The sequence below is a fragment of the Oxyura jamaicensis genome, chromosome 1, assembly GCF_011077185.1.
Source record: "Oxyura jamaicensis isolate SHBP4307 breed ruddy duck chromosome 1, BPBGC_Ojam_1.0, whole genome shotgun sequence".
Classification (NCBI taxonomy): Eukaryota; Metazoa; Chordata; class Aves; order Anseriformes; family Anatidae; genus Oxyura; species Oxyura jamaicensis.
This window is the reverse complement of record NC_048893.1, coordinates 194,789,165-194,803,649: the sequence shown is the minus strand read 5'-3', so window position 1 is coordinate 194,803,649 and position 14,485 is coordinate 194,789,165. Positions and strand designations below refer to the sequence as shown.

Genomic DNA, 14,485 nt, shown 5'->3' with positions numbered 1-14,485 from the left:
TTTTTCCTTTTTTTTTTTTTTTTTTTTTTTTTTTTTTTTTTGTTATTGTTCATGGTGGCTTCGTGCCCTTGCTTTGTTGTTGGGAGGATTAAGGGTTGCTGAGTGTCCTTAGTCCCAGATCCAATTAAAATAAATGCAAGTAAATGGGACATAAAGGGAAGTCAGCTCTGGCATCCCGGCAGAGGCACTAAAGCATCAAGGCTGGTTAAAAGGAAGAGACTCGTGGAAATGAATGCTTTCCTTCTTACTCGTTTGCTTTGCCTTTGCAGCGCTGTCAGACAGGCTTAGAGAGGTGCACCATTTGATCGGGGTTTTGCGAATCCTTAACCAATCTCTGTCCAGCAGAAAGAAAAAAAGAAAAAAGTCTTCTCCACAGGCATAGGCGTTTTAACTTCTCTCTCATTAGCAGATGCTTTGCTGTATGAAATCTGGTTCGAGTTCTCAGCAAAGGAAGCAAGAGAGGGTGAGCTATGAGAAATGTGGAAAAGTGCTGCACCATTCCCTAGCCACTGCCTGGACCGTGACTGCTCATTGAGGGCTTGTTCCTGGTCTGGAGCAGTTGTGCAGAGAGTGTAAGCACTAGCTGGGAAAGCAGAACATGGCAAAACAGCCTGGGCAGGTCTCAGCTGCCTTTTTTTCTTCCTGCTGACATAGAGTGCTTATCCTCTGGTTGAACAAAAAGTTACTTTCATTGCTTGGAAAGCACTTGGTGGCAGAAACAAGGAGAGAAGGAAAAATCCCTCCAGAGCCAGCCTGCCTTTGGAGAGTGCTGCTGAGAAAGAGCTTACAGCCGTGATTTTTGCACCCAAAAAGCACTGGAATCTTGTTGAGAGAGCCAGGTAGGAACAAGCATACTGCAGGGCTGGAAACTGGGGATATCCCTCTGCCTGATCCTTTGGTGGTGCTAGAGTTGTAGAAAATCAGCAGGTTGGCTGTACTTGCCTTGATGCAGCAAATCATAGTGTCTTTTTCTTTACTTACACACTTTTGCTCTTTTTTTTTTTTCTCCTTTCTTTTTTTTTTCTTTTTAAGCTTGATTCTTGGCAAAATGTAGCATCTGGTGGCTTCCTAATGACTGTGCCCTGTACCTGTGTGTTGGTGGTACATGGGATGCTTCCTGAACTGCATGTTATGTTACTGTGTGGTTATCGTCTGTGCGGAGATAAGGTCTGACTACCCCATTTTCCTGCGTGCTGCTTTGCTCTGTTTCTGACACGAGGGCTTCAGATTATGTGGTCACCCACCATGAAGCTGTGCTGCTGTGACCTGATGTACTGTGGTTGATGGGTTCTGTCAAATACAATGAAGTGAGCAATTATGAGGGAGTTAGGGTGCTCAGCCATTGCTTGTTAGGAGTTCGTAGCTGCTGTTCCACTACAGATGTATTTCTGTGCCGAATTCTCAAATGTCTTATGACACATGCCAGCTGCACTCATACCGCTTGTATTTACAGACAGGTTTTTCTGAAGGACAGAAAATTGGTTAGGAGAAGGTTTGTTTTAGCGTCGTGTGCCAATGCGAAACATCCTACTTCTGGATGCAGGTTGGAATCCCGTACTGTTTGGGAATGCCTAAAAGTTCTCCCTGCCTGATGAGCCTTTGATTGCTTATGTGAAGGGTTTCACGACTTCTGCCTGAAGCCCACAACACAAAAGCTGCTGGCACTGATACCACCCTTACTGTGCTGGCTGGAAGTCCCAGGGCAGAATGGGCAGGGAGACAAGATCGCTGCAGTAGAGGTGAAATCCTGGCTACGCAGACTTTAGTGGGAACTTTGCCATAGATGACAATGGGCCAAAGCTTCCATCCAGAAGTAGTCCTCCATTGTTGGTAATCCTGGAGTGTGCTCTAGGGGAGCTTTTGCTTTTCTGCTGCCACCCAGACTGCCTGTTGGTGCAGGGAAGGTGCAAGTCGCTTAGGATGTCATGCTGTGCCTTTCACAAGTAAGGCATTCCTGGGAAGGAAATCAGGGCAAATAAGAGTGGAAGTAAACATGAGCAGGTGCTGGCTGTGTCATTGCTCATGTCCTGAGCCTGTCCCTGAGCATGGAAGGAGCAGACATGCTGCACCTGCAAGCTTTCTGGCACTGCACTGGAGAGAGCCAGCAGTGGCTGCAGCTAAGGCATCTCGGCTTCTGCATTTGCAAATTATCAGTTTAGTGATAGATTTAAAATATTCGCAGCAATGGTGCATTCATTAATTCATTTCCACTTAGCCCATGCACATTGAGTGATTTTTTTTCTGTGTGTGTGATCTGGAGAGCTATTCTCAGAGACACTTCATATAACCAGCATCCAGATAATTTTTTAAATTAAATGACAGAGACAAATGGGAAGTGTTTGATACTATTTTTTCTGCGTGGAAGGTGTGTGGTGCAGCATATCAGAATTTGCATTTAATCAGTGCTGGCTGAAAGTTGTTCCAGGTCATGGCCATGCAATAAAACTACTCTTTTCAACAGGAATGCGTTGTTTCAAGGGGCATACAAGAGGATTGGTTAGTATGCAACAAAAATATTGTCAGGGACTAGGGTATTTGGATCTGTCTGGTTTTTGTTTTGAAAAAAATAGTTTATGATGGGAACACTTTGGTGTCTGTAATTCCAGTGCAGGCATTTTTGGGGGTACTAAGCATTTTTTTTACCATGAACTCACCCAAGACTTTTAGACATTTTCTTCATGTGTAATGACAAAAGACAATATAAACAGATGTGACAGTGAGTAGTTTGTCTCCCATGTGCATCTTTGTCCTTAGTGTAAGAGACGTACATAACGAGGCTATCTTAAACAGTTATATGTTATAGCTTATTAGTGTCTCTTAGCTTGTTTTCTGTAAGAATTTATTCATCCACACTAAAACGATCCCAATTCTCACTTAATGTAGATATGCATATAGGCCTCATTTTGTGCAGGTATAGGAAATGATAGATGCCGTACCAGGCATCAAATCTGACCCTAAAGTCAAACCAGAGATGCTCCATCTGGGTGAGCAGGTCGGTGGCAGCTGGTCACTGCTGGGACTGTCAGGACGCAAAAGATGGCACCACTGTGAACAGGCTGCAGAAGAGCCCTGCTGGGCTGCTGCCCTCACCCCGGCTCCAGGGTCTGTGTGGATTTCCATCCTTTGCCATTTTTTTAAGCATGGTTCAGAGCTGATCGTAACCATTAATGTCCTTTGCTCTCTGTGTTGCCTAAACCCTAAGGACAGTGTTCTTGTAGTGGAGGGCTGACCTGGGAGCTGGAGGCAGGGCTTGCTGTGTGCTGGACCAGAGTATGTATCATGTGGTGGTTTGAGAGACAGTGTTCTTAGCTTGTCTTTTGATTAACTTGATACAAAAACAGGCAAATAAAGAGTCATTTTGGGTGAAATGGTGTTCCGTGGGATTAGTAGCAATGCTAAAAATGATCTCACAAACTCCTGATTTCACTCTCTTCTCTTGCACCAAGTCAAACCTTGGTGTGGAGTGGTGTAGCGTTTTGTGTTGGAAAATTCACTGTTGTTTTATTGAGCTGTTGTTGATTTTTCTGCCCTTCTTGGTGTATGAGCTTGGATACTATAATAATTCTACCTAAACGTGTCTGTGCCTGTACTGCCAGTCATCCCCAGTTAATCAAAGTACAGACCCCACAGGCACTTACAGCAAGTTAACACAAACAGAAAACACCAGTGGCTTTGCCCGGGAGAACACAATATTTTATTTCTTTCTCCTGGATGACGTTTCTACTAATTGTACACCTTTCAGTCCGTGCGTGTAACTTCCTTCGATATCAGAGAAAGTTGCCTTGGTCATTATGGTCATTATGTGCTTATGCAGAGACCATGTCCCTTGGTTGGTGAGCTGCTTGGAGAGAGGTGGTAGCACAGGGGGTGGCTCCTCTGGGCTGAAGTCCTCCTCCCCTCCAGGATGACTGAGTGGATTTCTCTCTTAAAAATGCATCTGTGTTTTTTTATGATTACTGTTTTTATTTACTTTTAAATGGGTCTAGCATCCCACTGAAGTCTTGGGCTTTCCAGGTGGGTGTCTTTCAGCAGTCAGAATCATAGAACCACAGAATGGTTTGGGTTGGAAGGGACCTTAAAGTCCACCCAGTTCCAGCCCCCTGCCATGGGCAGGGACACCTCCCACCAGACCAGGTTGCCCAAAGCCCCATCCAGCCTGGCCTTGAACACCTCCAGGGATGGCATCCACAGCTTCTCTGGGCAGCCTGTGCCAGGGCCTCACCACCCTCTGAGTGAATAATTCCTTCCTGATTTCTAATCTAAACCTACCCTCTTTCAGTTTAAAGCCATCCCCCCTTGTCACTGCACCCCTGACAAAGAGTCCCTCCCCAGCTTTCCTGTAGCCCCCTTCAGGTACTGGCAGGCCGCTCTAAGGTCTCCCCGGAACCTTCTCCAGGCTGAACAACCTCAACTCCCTCAACCTGTCTTCACAGGAGAGATACTCCAGTCCCTTGATCACCTTTGTTGTCCTTCTCTGGACTCACTCTAATAATTCCATGTCCTTCTTGTTCTGGGGGCCCCAGAGCTGCATACAGGGCTTCAGACCCCATGAATATAGGGTCTCACGAGAGCAGAGCAGAGGGGAACAATGCCCTCTCTCACCCTGCTGGTCAGACTGCTTTTGATGCAGCGTGGGATATAGTTGGCTTTCTGGGCTAGAGTTCCACATTGTTGGCTCATGTTGAGCCTCTCATCCCCCAGGTCCTTCTCCTCGGGGCTGTTCTCAATCCATTCTCTGCCTATCCTGTACTTGTGCTTGGTATTTGGGCTTGAAAGCCGGAATTTGTGCTTGTGAGTTGGGCCATGTCTGTCTCCAGTGGAGCCACTGGTGGGGTTTCACAAAATCACAGAATCACAGAATAGTCTAGGTTGGAAGAGACCTCCAAGATCACCGAGTCCAACCTCTGACCTAACACTAACAAGTCCTCCACTAAACCATATCCCTAAGCTCTACATCTAAACGTCTTTTAAAGACCTCCAGGGATGGTGACTCAAACACTTCCCTGGGCAGCCTATTCCAGTGACTAACAACCCGTTCAGTAAAGAAGTTCTTCCTAACATCCAACCTAAACCTCCCCTGGCGCAACTTTAGCCCATTCCCCCTCGTCCTGTCACCAGGCACGTGGGAGAATAGACCAACCGCCACCTCGCTACAGCCTCCCTTCAGGTACCTGTAGAGTGCAATAAGGTCACCCCTGAGCCTCCTCTTCTCCAGGCTAAACAGTCCCAGTCCCTCAGCCGCTCCTCGTAAGACTTGTTCTCAAGACCCTTCACCAGTTTAATGTGGACTGCAATGAGATCTGTTTTCAGGTTATTCTGGGCACTTCTTAAAATCCAGACTTGCAGCATTTCCAGCTTCTTAGCCTGTAGAGCATCTGGAGAGGGGAAAATAGTTTTGGTGACTTCCTGTAGAGCTGGTGAGAAATGGTCTGTCACCAGCCCTGGAAAAGCACAACACAACTTGTCTCTGCTTGTACTGTGCAAACCAGCTGTAAATAACATTTCTCCTGTGTCTTCACAGACTTCAAAGCTTATTCCAGCTGTTGGAGGAAGCCTAGTGAGAGAAGGTAGCTGCAAGTTTAATTGTGGCTTCAGGACTTGAACTAAATCAAACTCCAAACAATCTGATAAAAATTGCAGTCACTTGAGTGTTGTTAAAGGTTAAAAGTGAGCCCTCTTCAGAACAACTATTAATGTTTCACATTTTAAAATAAAGGAGCGTATTAATATTCCTAAATAACATTGAACATACATTACACTTTTGCCTTCAAGCCATCTGAACACTTCACATGATAATGCAGATTAAATGTAGTGACAAGTGCATATAATGACAGTATAAATGTCAGATTTGCTATCAGACATGTTGCATCGGTATCTTTTTAATATTAAACGTGATTATGTCCCATATTGCTTAAACAAATCACGGCATCCAAGAATCTTAAGAGGATGTCTCTCTGTTCTGCCACAGGCTGAAATTGTTTGTTGACTCTTCATATTTAAATAATTAGTTAATAATTTTGACATTTACATGTCTGGGGTGTTATTTTTTTTTAATGTGGTGTTTGAAGTTCTTTCATTTGTATCCTCTAAGTGATGATTAACAGCAGCTCACGCTGCGGTCAGGTGAGTTAAGTGACGGCTTGCATGGCTGCATCTTTGTGGTGTGATCACATGCAAGGTGGAGTTGCCAGCTGGTGTTTCATTGGGATGACCTATCTTTATGGATTTTCACTGCAGTGCAATGCGTATGATGGATACACAGGCAGTCAATAAATCCAGAGCTGAGGTTTTACATGGACTTTTTTTTTTTTTTTTTCCAAAGGCTTGCTAATTTTTTTTAGCCAAAATTCAAGCACCGCTATTCATAGTTAGGATCTTCAAGGGACCCTAATTGCTGGTTTCTTTTGGTAAAGCCCAGCCTTTTCCTTTGTTCCTGCACTTTGGAAAAAAATACTATTTTCTGTTCTTGCTTTGCCCTTGGTGGTGGGTGTCTGTATTATTGTAGTGGTCCGGAGCTAGGAAAAAAATGTATGCCACCCAGAAGGAAATGTTCCTCTGGCAAAGAAGCTAGAGGATTGGGCGGAACAGCAATAATAATTATTATTACTGTTATTATCTTAAGCTAGAGGTTTTCATTCAGGGCCAGGATGCAAACAGAGTGAAAAAGCAGCTGCTACTTCTCAGTAGCCAAGAGGCTTCAATGTGACCAGACGCCGAGCAGCGGGAGGGATGGTGTGGAGGCGAGGGGCAGCATGCTGGGCAGCATGCAGGAGCCTCGAGGTTGGGCAGCACAGGGGATTTCGTCAAGGTTTAGCTGTTCTTCTGAATGCAGAGAGAGGGCTTTCCTCTTTTTTGCTTGCATCAGACAGGCAGATCTGGTAGTGCTTCTAGCATTTTGGTTTCTCCTCTCATCTACAGCCAGTACAGAACCCCCCTGTCCTTTTCTGAGGAACCTGGATTATTTTTTTATTTTGTGTGTGCGTGTGTTATTGGACACTAGCATCATTCTTGAGAGTTTTCATGAAGTGGACCAGTTTTAAAATCCTGCTCTTGACCTGCTGCGTGTGGACGCAGCTCTCACCAAATGATCTGTGAGCTTTGGATCACCTCTGGGGCATTGGACAGTGCTCTACAGGCTCACCCTGCTGCCCCACAGCGAGCTGCTGGCCCGCTTCCCTCTGCCCTGCACGGCAGTGTCTGCCTGGGAGGCTCTTTGCCCAGCGTGGTTTGTGCAGGGAATATTTAAAGATGCCCACAAGGCTCCTTTGGTGTGGTTTATTGCATTACTAAAGAGCATTGTGATACAGATAGGAGCATAAGCAAATATTCTGCTTTTGCAGCTGTACCGTGAGGTCTGGAATAAATGGTGAGGTGTGTATGCTGCTGAAGGGGCTTGGAGAGTTGGCTCTCTCCAACAAGTGGTGGGTCTCTTTGCAGTGGCTTTGCTTTGGGTGAATTTATACTGTTGGGTTTAGCTGAATACATACTGGGGTCCTGGTCCTCTGAGCTTTCAGTGGGCATGCCTTGGCAAGGTCTTTTTCTTTTCCCTCTTACTCCTTAGCTGTTCCCAGAATCTGCATCCTGTGACATCCTTCCCAGAGCTGTTTCCCACTGTTTGGAACTTCTTGGTGAAAGCTAAAATGATTCTTGAACATCAACAAGTATCAGTTGTCCCCATTACTGACCTTCTCATATGTTGGGTGTAGGTGTGGGGAGACAAGGGAGAAAGTGGAAGGGACGAGAGAGGATCTCAAGATGAATAAGGATTCGGTAGAGGGTACTTCTCTGGGCATGGGTTAACAAACTTTGAGGAGCAAAGGATGTACAAAGAACTGGTGTGAGGGTGATGCTTTCCAATGGTGGTTACTGAGGAAAGGAATGTGGAAATTTTGGGATCCTGGACTATGCTACATACCTGTCTGGGGAATAGGGAGGGCGAGAAAGATGGACGACTTATTTGTTATTTTTTACTTTAAATGTTTAATTTTTTTTAAGCTCTCATAACTACTTGAAATTTTCAGCATAGCTAAAATGTCACGGTTAATGTTTTAGTTTGGTGTTCTTAGATGGGCAAGCCTAAGAGTGTGCTTTCATACTTAGTTTTTCATCAGCTAACTGTATCTGCCAGCAGGAAGTGTGTCTGCACACAGATTTTGGGAGACAACAATGTAAAATGACCTTGCTGACAGCAAACCAGATTTGAATTTCTGACTCTTATAAAAGTGTTGGTAACTTTCTGCATGTATTTTTCCTTACACTACTGGTTTGTTGTTTCATCTGCAGAAATGAAGAGGATAATAATAATAATAAAGGGAATTTTAATATCTATTCCCAGAAGCTTTGAATGAGTAGTTATTGTAATAGGCAGACAAAGGCTAAAGGAGCATGTTTATTGCAGAAAATCACGTCATTTCTTGCAGTAACTCTTTTGAGATATTTTCTGTTGGCTTCATAATTTCTGTCGTGTATTTTTTAGCCAGAGCATTCATAAAATGAATTTAGCATTCCATCACCCCTGTAGACGTAAAAGATCGATCTCACAGTCAGCTTTTGGTGTACACCCAAGGTGTTAGGCTGTCCACTGTACTGGCCTGGGTCACATCTGCGTGAAGAGGGTCATTGGCAAGATGGGAGAGTGATCACCTCTTGTGTGTATAATTTAGCTTTTTCACTTCTGTTGCTTTTGAGCTACCATATGCTCTTCTCCCAGTGCTCAGCCATGGTGAGACATTCCCAGTCCATTTACCAGTGTCAAAGAGCCTTTTACATCAAAAGTCATTTGTTGCCTGATTTCTGTGTTGCTAGAGTCTTAGGAGCATCAGTACTCATTTAGGTAGTCCTGCTGGGTACGTCAACCCCATATCGTGAGGGTTGCTCAGATATTGCCATCAGGACCAAAACTGCTCTCTTGTAGCCAGAGGTCAGCCCTGCACTGCATCAGGAGCTTGTGAACTGAAGTAGACCTGGTGGATGCTGGTGTTCTTGGGCAGCTGGGGGCTCTAACAGCAGCTGTGTGCAAAAAGACAGGCTAGGCGTGGAGCTTGTCGTGGCCACAGGGCATGCTGTGCTCACGGTCATTCTTACAGATGCCCTTCAGGGGCTGTAAAGAGACACACACTGACTTTAATAGGAATCATTAAGCAGAAATTATGTAGATCATTATCCAGTGTGGAGTGGGAGTTCTTTTGCAGCACGTGTGTGCATGGAAGATTTTGTCTGTTACTATGGTGTATCCTTAAAGAGTTCAAATAATGCTGCTCTTACGTGATTGTAAAGTTATCCATAATAGGACTGGCCACCTTCAGGGTGCATTTTATGCGTGGGCTCTCTTTATTGTACTGACTGCATAACTATATTTGTTGCTGGAGGTCAGCAGAAGTTCTGGTTTGTACTGTCCTCTCAGCTAAGTAGTTCTTGGCATTCATGGAGTCGTTTTCAATCCACCGCAATGAAGCTGAGATTAAGAATTCTTTGGATTTTGGACAAAAAGAATAGTGACTTCTTGTGAGTGTTCATTTCTCTGCCAGTAGAGGCTAGATGACTTAATCTCTGCATATATCAGCACGTTGATCAAGTTTCACAGCAAAGTATCCAGGGGTAACTATAACAAATATTTAAAATCGTAAGCCTGGGCTGTAATTTAAGGCCTTGCTTGGTTATACAGCTCTGAGTGTAGCAGGAATGACAGCTCAGGGCTGGATTTTAGGGTAGCTTTATCTGCAGTAGGTCTATCAAAATAGCCGCCTAGAGCCAGAGCTGCCTGTCTGTGGCATGGCATTTGATCAAATATGCCTTAATAAAATCAGTGCAAGGTTTCACATCCAAAGAAAAAAAAATCAAGTTTTTGAGAGCATCTCTCTTTCAGATGCCTGTTAGGAAGTCATAGGGCTGGGATCCTGTGAAAATGACAAAGATGGATTCGCTTTGGTTGTTTCATCAGGGAGATTTGGCAGGTTGGCTTGCTATTTCCATCCTTCTATCTGGGTGATGCTATGAGCATAAGGCTGAGGCTCATCTCTTGGGTTGAGGTGGGAGCAGAGTTCTTTGCCAAGTGATGGCTGAGCTGCTGCACTTTACAGAGCAGCATTTTAAAACCAGCCATCACAGAGTGTGGCATGCTGTTCCTTGCAAGTAGAGGCACTTCAACAGCTTCTTCCAGCAGGTCAGCCTCAGGTGTAGGTGCGAGGAATTCGTTTGTGGAGGTCCAGGTTCAGAAATACCATAGACTGTACTCATCTCTTCTTCCTGATTGTTAATGAGAGCCTTTCATTTTAATTAATGTTATTTTATCGTAAACCAAACAAAAACAAATAAATAGGCTAAAAATGCACTTACCTGTGAGCTTAGTCAATGGACTAGTCAATCTGTTAATTTTAAAGAAAAGACTTTTTCTGGCTGGCTTTCCTCCACTGATTCTGTTCTAAGGCTCAGCACCTTTTTCATAGCCATTCATGGATTGACTTTGACATTGGTCTCTGTGGGGACAAAAGGAATAAAAGTGAGGGTTTTGCCACCACTTCCAGAAGCAATAACTCTTTCCGCATTCAGCTTGGACCTTGAATGGAGCTGACTTCATCGGTGTCTGTATTGTGAACGTTATAAAAGTTAGACTATCTCTCTAAAAAACAATCTCTTAAATCCAGCCAGAGATATCCATGTAGTAGTTAAGGAATGAAGAAATAAGTCTGCAGACCAACAGTTCCCCCCAAGGAAATCATTTCACCATCCTTGTCTGCGTGCCAGGCATTCCTCCCGGTGTGGACCACTGAAACAAGAAACTAAAGGGAGAAGTGGAAACCCTGAAACCCTTACAAGTTCTGGAAGATTTCCCAAATTCACGTGTAGAGAGATGTTACCGCCTGTCACCCTCAGGTCTTGGCGCGTACAGCTTTGCAAACTCTTTCAGGGACAAATTTTCAATGCAGGTGCTGGCCTGGTGGGCTTGTCTTACTCTCAGCAGTATTTTCCAAAGCTGTGTCTTTTAGGAGGGGATTAGTAACAAACCAGCATGCTTTACTTAAATGGACAGACTTGCATTAGACCTCAAGAGGTACTGTAAATACATGAGATTCTGATTTCTTCCAGTGATAGCTTTCTCTAATGAGTTCTCCAAAAACATTTAATGTATCTTGGTATTCAACAAGTGCATATTTAGGAAGATGCCTTCTTTTATGGAGCAGTCTGATAGGAATGACTGATAATGAGTTAAAATGCTGCTAAACTGCCCTGAACTGCTGCTGTCTGGTATTGGCTCGCAGGGCTTCACAGCCAGCCCCTTCAGGAGGCTCGGTTGCACTTAGTTACTGGGAAAATAGCTTCAGCCCACAAACATGTAGTTTATTTCACTGGTAAATCTCAAAAATCTTCATGAGGAAGGACAGAATCCTTATTCACTCTCATTTTAGAATTAAAGCAGTTGAGGCAGAGGCAGAATTGAATTGATTTGCTTCATGCTCACGCAAGCAATAGTGGTCGAGCAAGTTACAGGGCCCTTCTGTCTTCAAAGCTTTGTTGAGCTACAGGCCACGCTCAGTAATTCTTTCTGGGGAGAAGAAGGTGCCTCGAGGTAGTTGTGTGGTTGGCTTCTTTTGGGTGGGAGCTTTCTACTTAATGTGACACTACAGAGCTGGTGGGCCTAGGAGGTGACAAACTCCAGGGTGAGCTTGTTGGTACTGCAGGCTGTTACACATCTTTCGTGTGGAGTATAAACCTCATCTCCCTTTCACCATAGGTTGGTAGAAACACCATTTCCTTCAATTTAAACCAATAACTAACATGCTCACTGGTTTTGCTTAGAATAAGAACAGCACAGAGGTGGGTGTAAGAAACTTTGTTCTTTTGCTGCATTGGGTTCACTTTTTTTTTTTTTTCAAAAACAAAAATAAACAAAAAAAGCCTGCTGTGCTACAGCAGCTGGGAGAGAGGGATGAGAGCTGAGAGAGAAGCAGCCCTGCAGCCCCCAAGGGCAGTGCAGCAGGAGGGCAGGAGGTGCTCCAGGCACGCAGCACAAGTTCCCTTGCGGCCCGTGGAGAGGCCCCTGGTGGAGCAGGCTGTCCCCCTGCAGCCCATGGGTCCCACATGGAGCAGATCTCCACACTGCAGCCCGTGGAGGAGCCCCCGGGGGAGCAGGTGGATGTGGCCTGGAGGGGACCCCCTGATGACCAGCAGTCCGCTGCCACCATTTTTTTTCTGCTGATCCAGTTCTTCTGGAATTGAGAATTAGCTGCTGTTTCTCTGAAAATGAAAGCTTTGTGATTTCAACCTTTGGGGCTCCCTTTCCTCTGGTCATTTTTATTTATTTGTTTCGCACCATCTTGGACTTTACATTGCACAGAGTATATATGTATGTGTATAGCAGGGAATATATAAGGGAAAAGGAAATAGTTACAGGAAGATGGAAAAGACGAAATCCCAGTTTATAGCCTTGTAGGTCCTGAGTCACTCCAGCAGGGCATTCCTCATCCATGTCCTCAGCTGTACCTTGTGTTATCTTGGCCCAGCTCCATCATGGTAGCAAAGTGAAGATCATGCTGGTTAGCATGGTGTGCATGTTGATTTAACTTGAGAATTCCCTCCTACTCTTCCCTTTCCTGTAAAGAACACTCAATAACAGAATAAAATTTAAAATTAATTAAATGGTAATACTACAGAGAAACTACAATCTTCCTCTAGACTTTAAGGTAGTCTGGAGTCCCACCTGTGAGCCTCAGGGTTTGTCCATAGAGGAGCAAAATCATCTGAAAACAACTCGGTTGATGAACTGAGGACAATTCATCTGAATCCATGCTCTGAACAGAGGCCTGTCAGCTAAGGTAGTAATTCTGGGCTCCTTATCATCAGCAGAGTTTAAGATAACTGAATCCTACCTGTGTGTGAATGGTTGCCTCAGCCTAGCAGCAGAGGCTGATATCATCTAGGGATGACGATAAGCACCTCCAAATGGGATTCCTTCCTTCCCAGGTATCTGAGAGGGTACCTGCAGTGGGTGATTCAGTCCACTCTTGACTACAGTGATGGTGGTGTTGACTAACTTAGAGTAGCTATATAGCATTTAGCTGGCTGAAAGCGTATGAGACAAATTCCACACTTTTCATCTTAGGTGGGTTCAGTGTTCTCTGGCAGTGCCAATGTACTGTTGGCTGTTGGAAAAGGATATTGGTGAACGAATAGTAAAGAAAGGCCTGTGTAGGTAAAAAAAGGGAGACTGTCATTAGTAGCTTTCTTTTAAATTGAAGACCCAGGGTGGTTAGCAGCTGCTAATGCGCCTTGCTGAAGATGTCTGCTATTGAGAGCATGTAGGCGTTGCATTTTGTGAAAGTAGGTTTTGGACCAAAGATCTTGACAAAGCTAAGCACACTTAACTTCCAGAGAGTCTGTAGTTGGAAAGCAGTAGTTAGAAAAGAAGAATTAGCAGAAATTAAAAGAGAAAGAAAAGTCTATTAATGTCTGTCTTTGTAGTAGTAAGTAGGTCAGTGAGCTGAGAGAGACCTTAGACAGACTTGTAATTCTCACACAGTGAGGCTGGAAGATGCTGAAGCAGAGGCAGAGATTTAATCAGGAGTTACTAGTGTAAAGCAAAGAATATTGGATACATAGTCAAAACTGCAGAAAGCATCTTACATTCTGCTTTTGAAAATAAAGCTAGAGCTGGTGTCAGCCCTGCATTCCCACGCAGAGTGAGCCAAACCCGTTGTCTTTGGGTTTTATGGATGGAGGGGCTAGAGAGGATTAATTGAGGCCATACAACATTATTCCGGGTAGTACATGTGATTGCTGACCTTGGCACGAGGTGGTGTCTCTGTGTGTGTCCTGTACAAGGCAAGGGTGCTGCTGTGTGTGTGGTGGAACCCCCCTGTGCAGGGCTGTGGTCACGGGGTTGGAATTGGGGTGCTCTGCTTTGATGCTTGTAGAAGCTATTTGTGTGCTGGGCGAGTGACGGCACCCATCCCCTTTCTCCTATGAACGCAAGGATAGGAGCCCAATTATTTTGTACATAATGAGGAGATTGCTGAATGAGGGACTGGAGTTTGGCAGGGCAGAATGGGAACGTTCCCATTTTGCATGGGAAACCTCATTATTTGGTTACGTGGTTATGAGTGAAGTTCTGGCTCCTGAGTTTTTAAAGTGCTTGAAAAGAGTCAGTGATCATCATGGTATGTCTGGGGATCACGTAGGGTAGTGTAGGAAGAGTTGCTGTGGGGTACGAACTGTATAGTGAAGCTTTTCTGGAAACATCCTAGGGTAATCAAAGAGGAAAATAATTCACAGTTTAGAATATGTGAATGTCAATATAAAAAATAAATAAATTTATCGGTAGGAATCCTTTTTTTTTAGGGAGAAAATATTAATAACCCTTTTTTATGTAGAAATCTGCTCATTAAATGAAGGATCAAAATAGTGAAGTTTCAATCCAAAAAACTTGAAACAACTGGGGGAACTATGGTGACAAATGAGCTGCTGTTGGAAGGGGACAGGATGCCACTGG

The 14,485-nt window shown here is 44.4% G+C and overlaps 1 protein-coding gene across 9 annotated transcripts in view; it reads left to right on the top strand.

Annotated features, from left to right (window-relative positions):
- Positions 1 to 14,485, top strand: part of FAT3 (FAT atypical cadherin 3) — a 417,502-nt gene that overhangs the window by 1,091 nt on the left and 401,926 nt on the right. The window contains exon 1 of one of the 9 annotated variants that reach the window (XM_035328907.1): positions 118 to 839. The exons of the other annotated variants lie outside the window; for them this stretch is intronic. The gene's annotated coding sequence lies outside the window, so the exon portion shown is untranslated. Of the gene's footprint in view, positions 1 to 117; positions 840 to 14,485 lie in introns of those variants that run through there. 9 annotated transcript variants of the gene reach the window in all.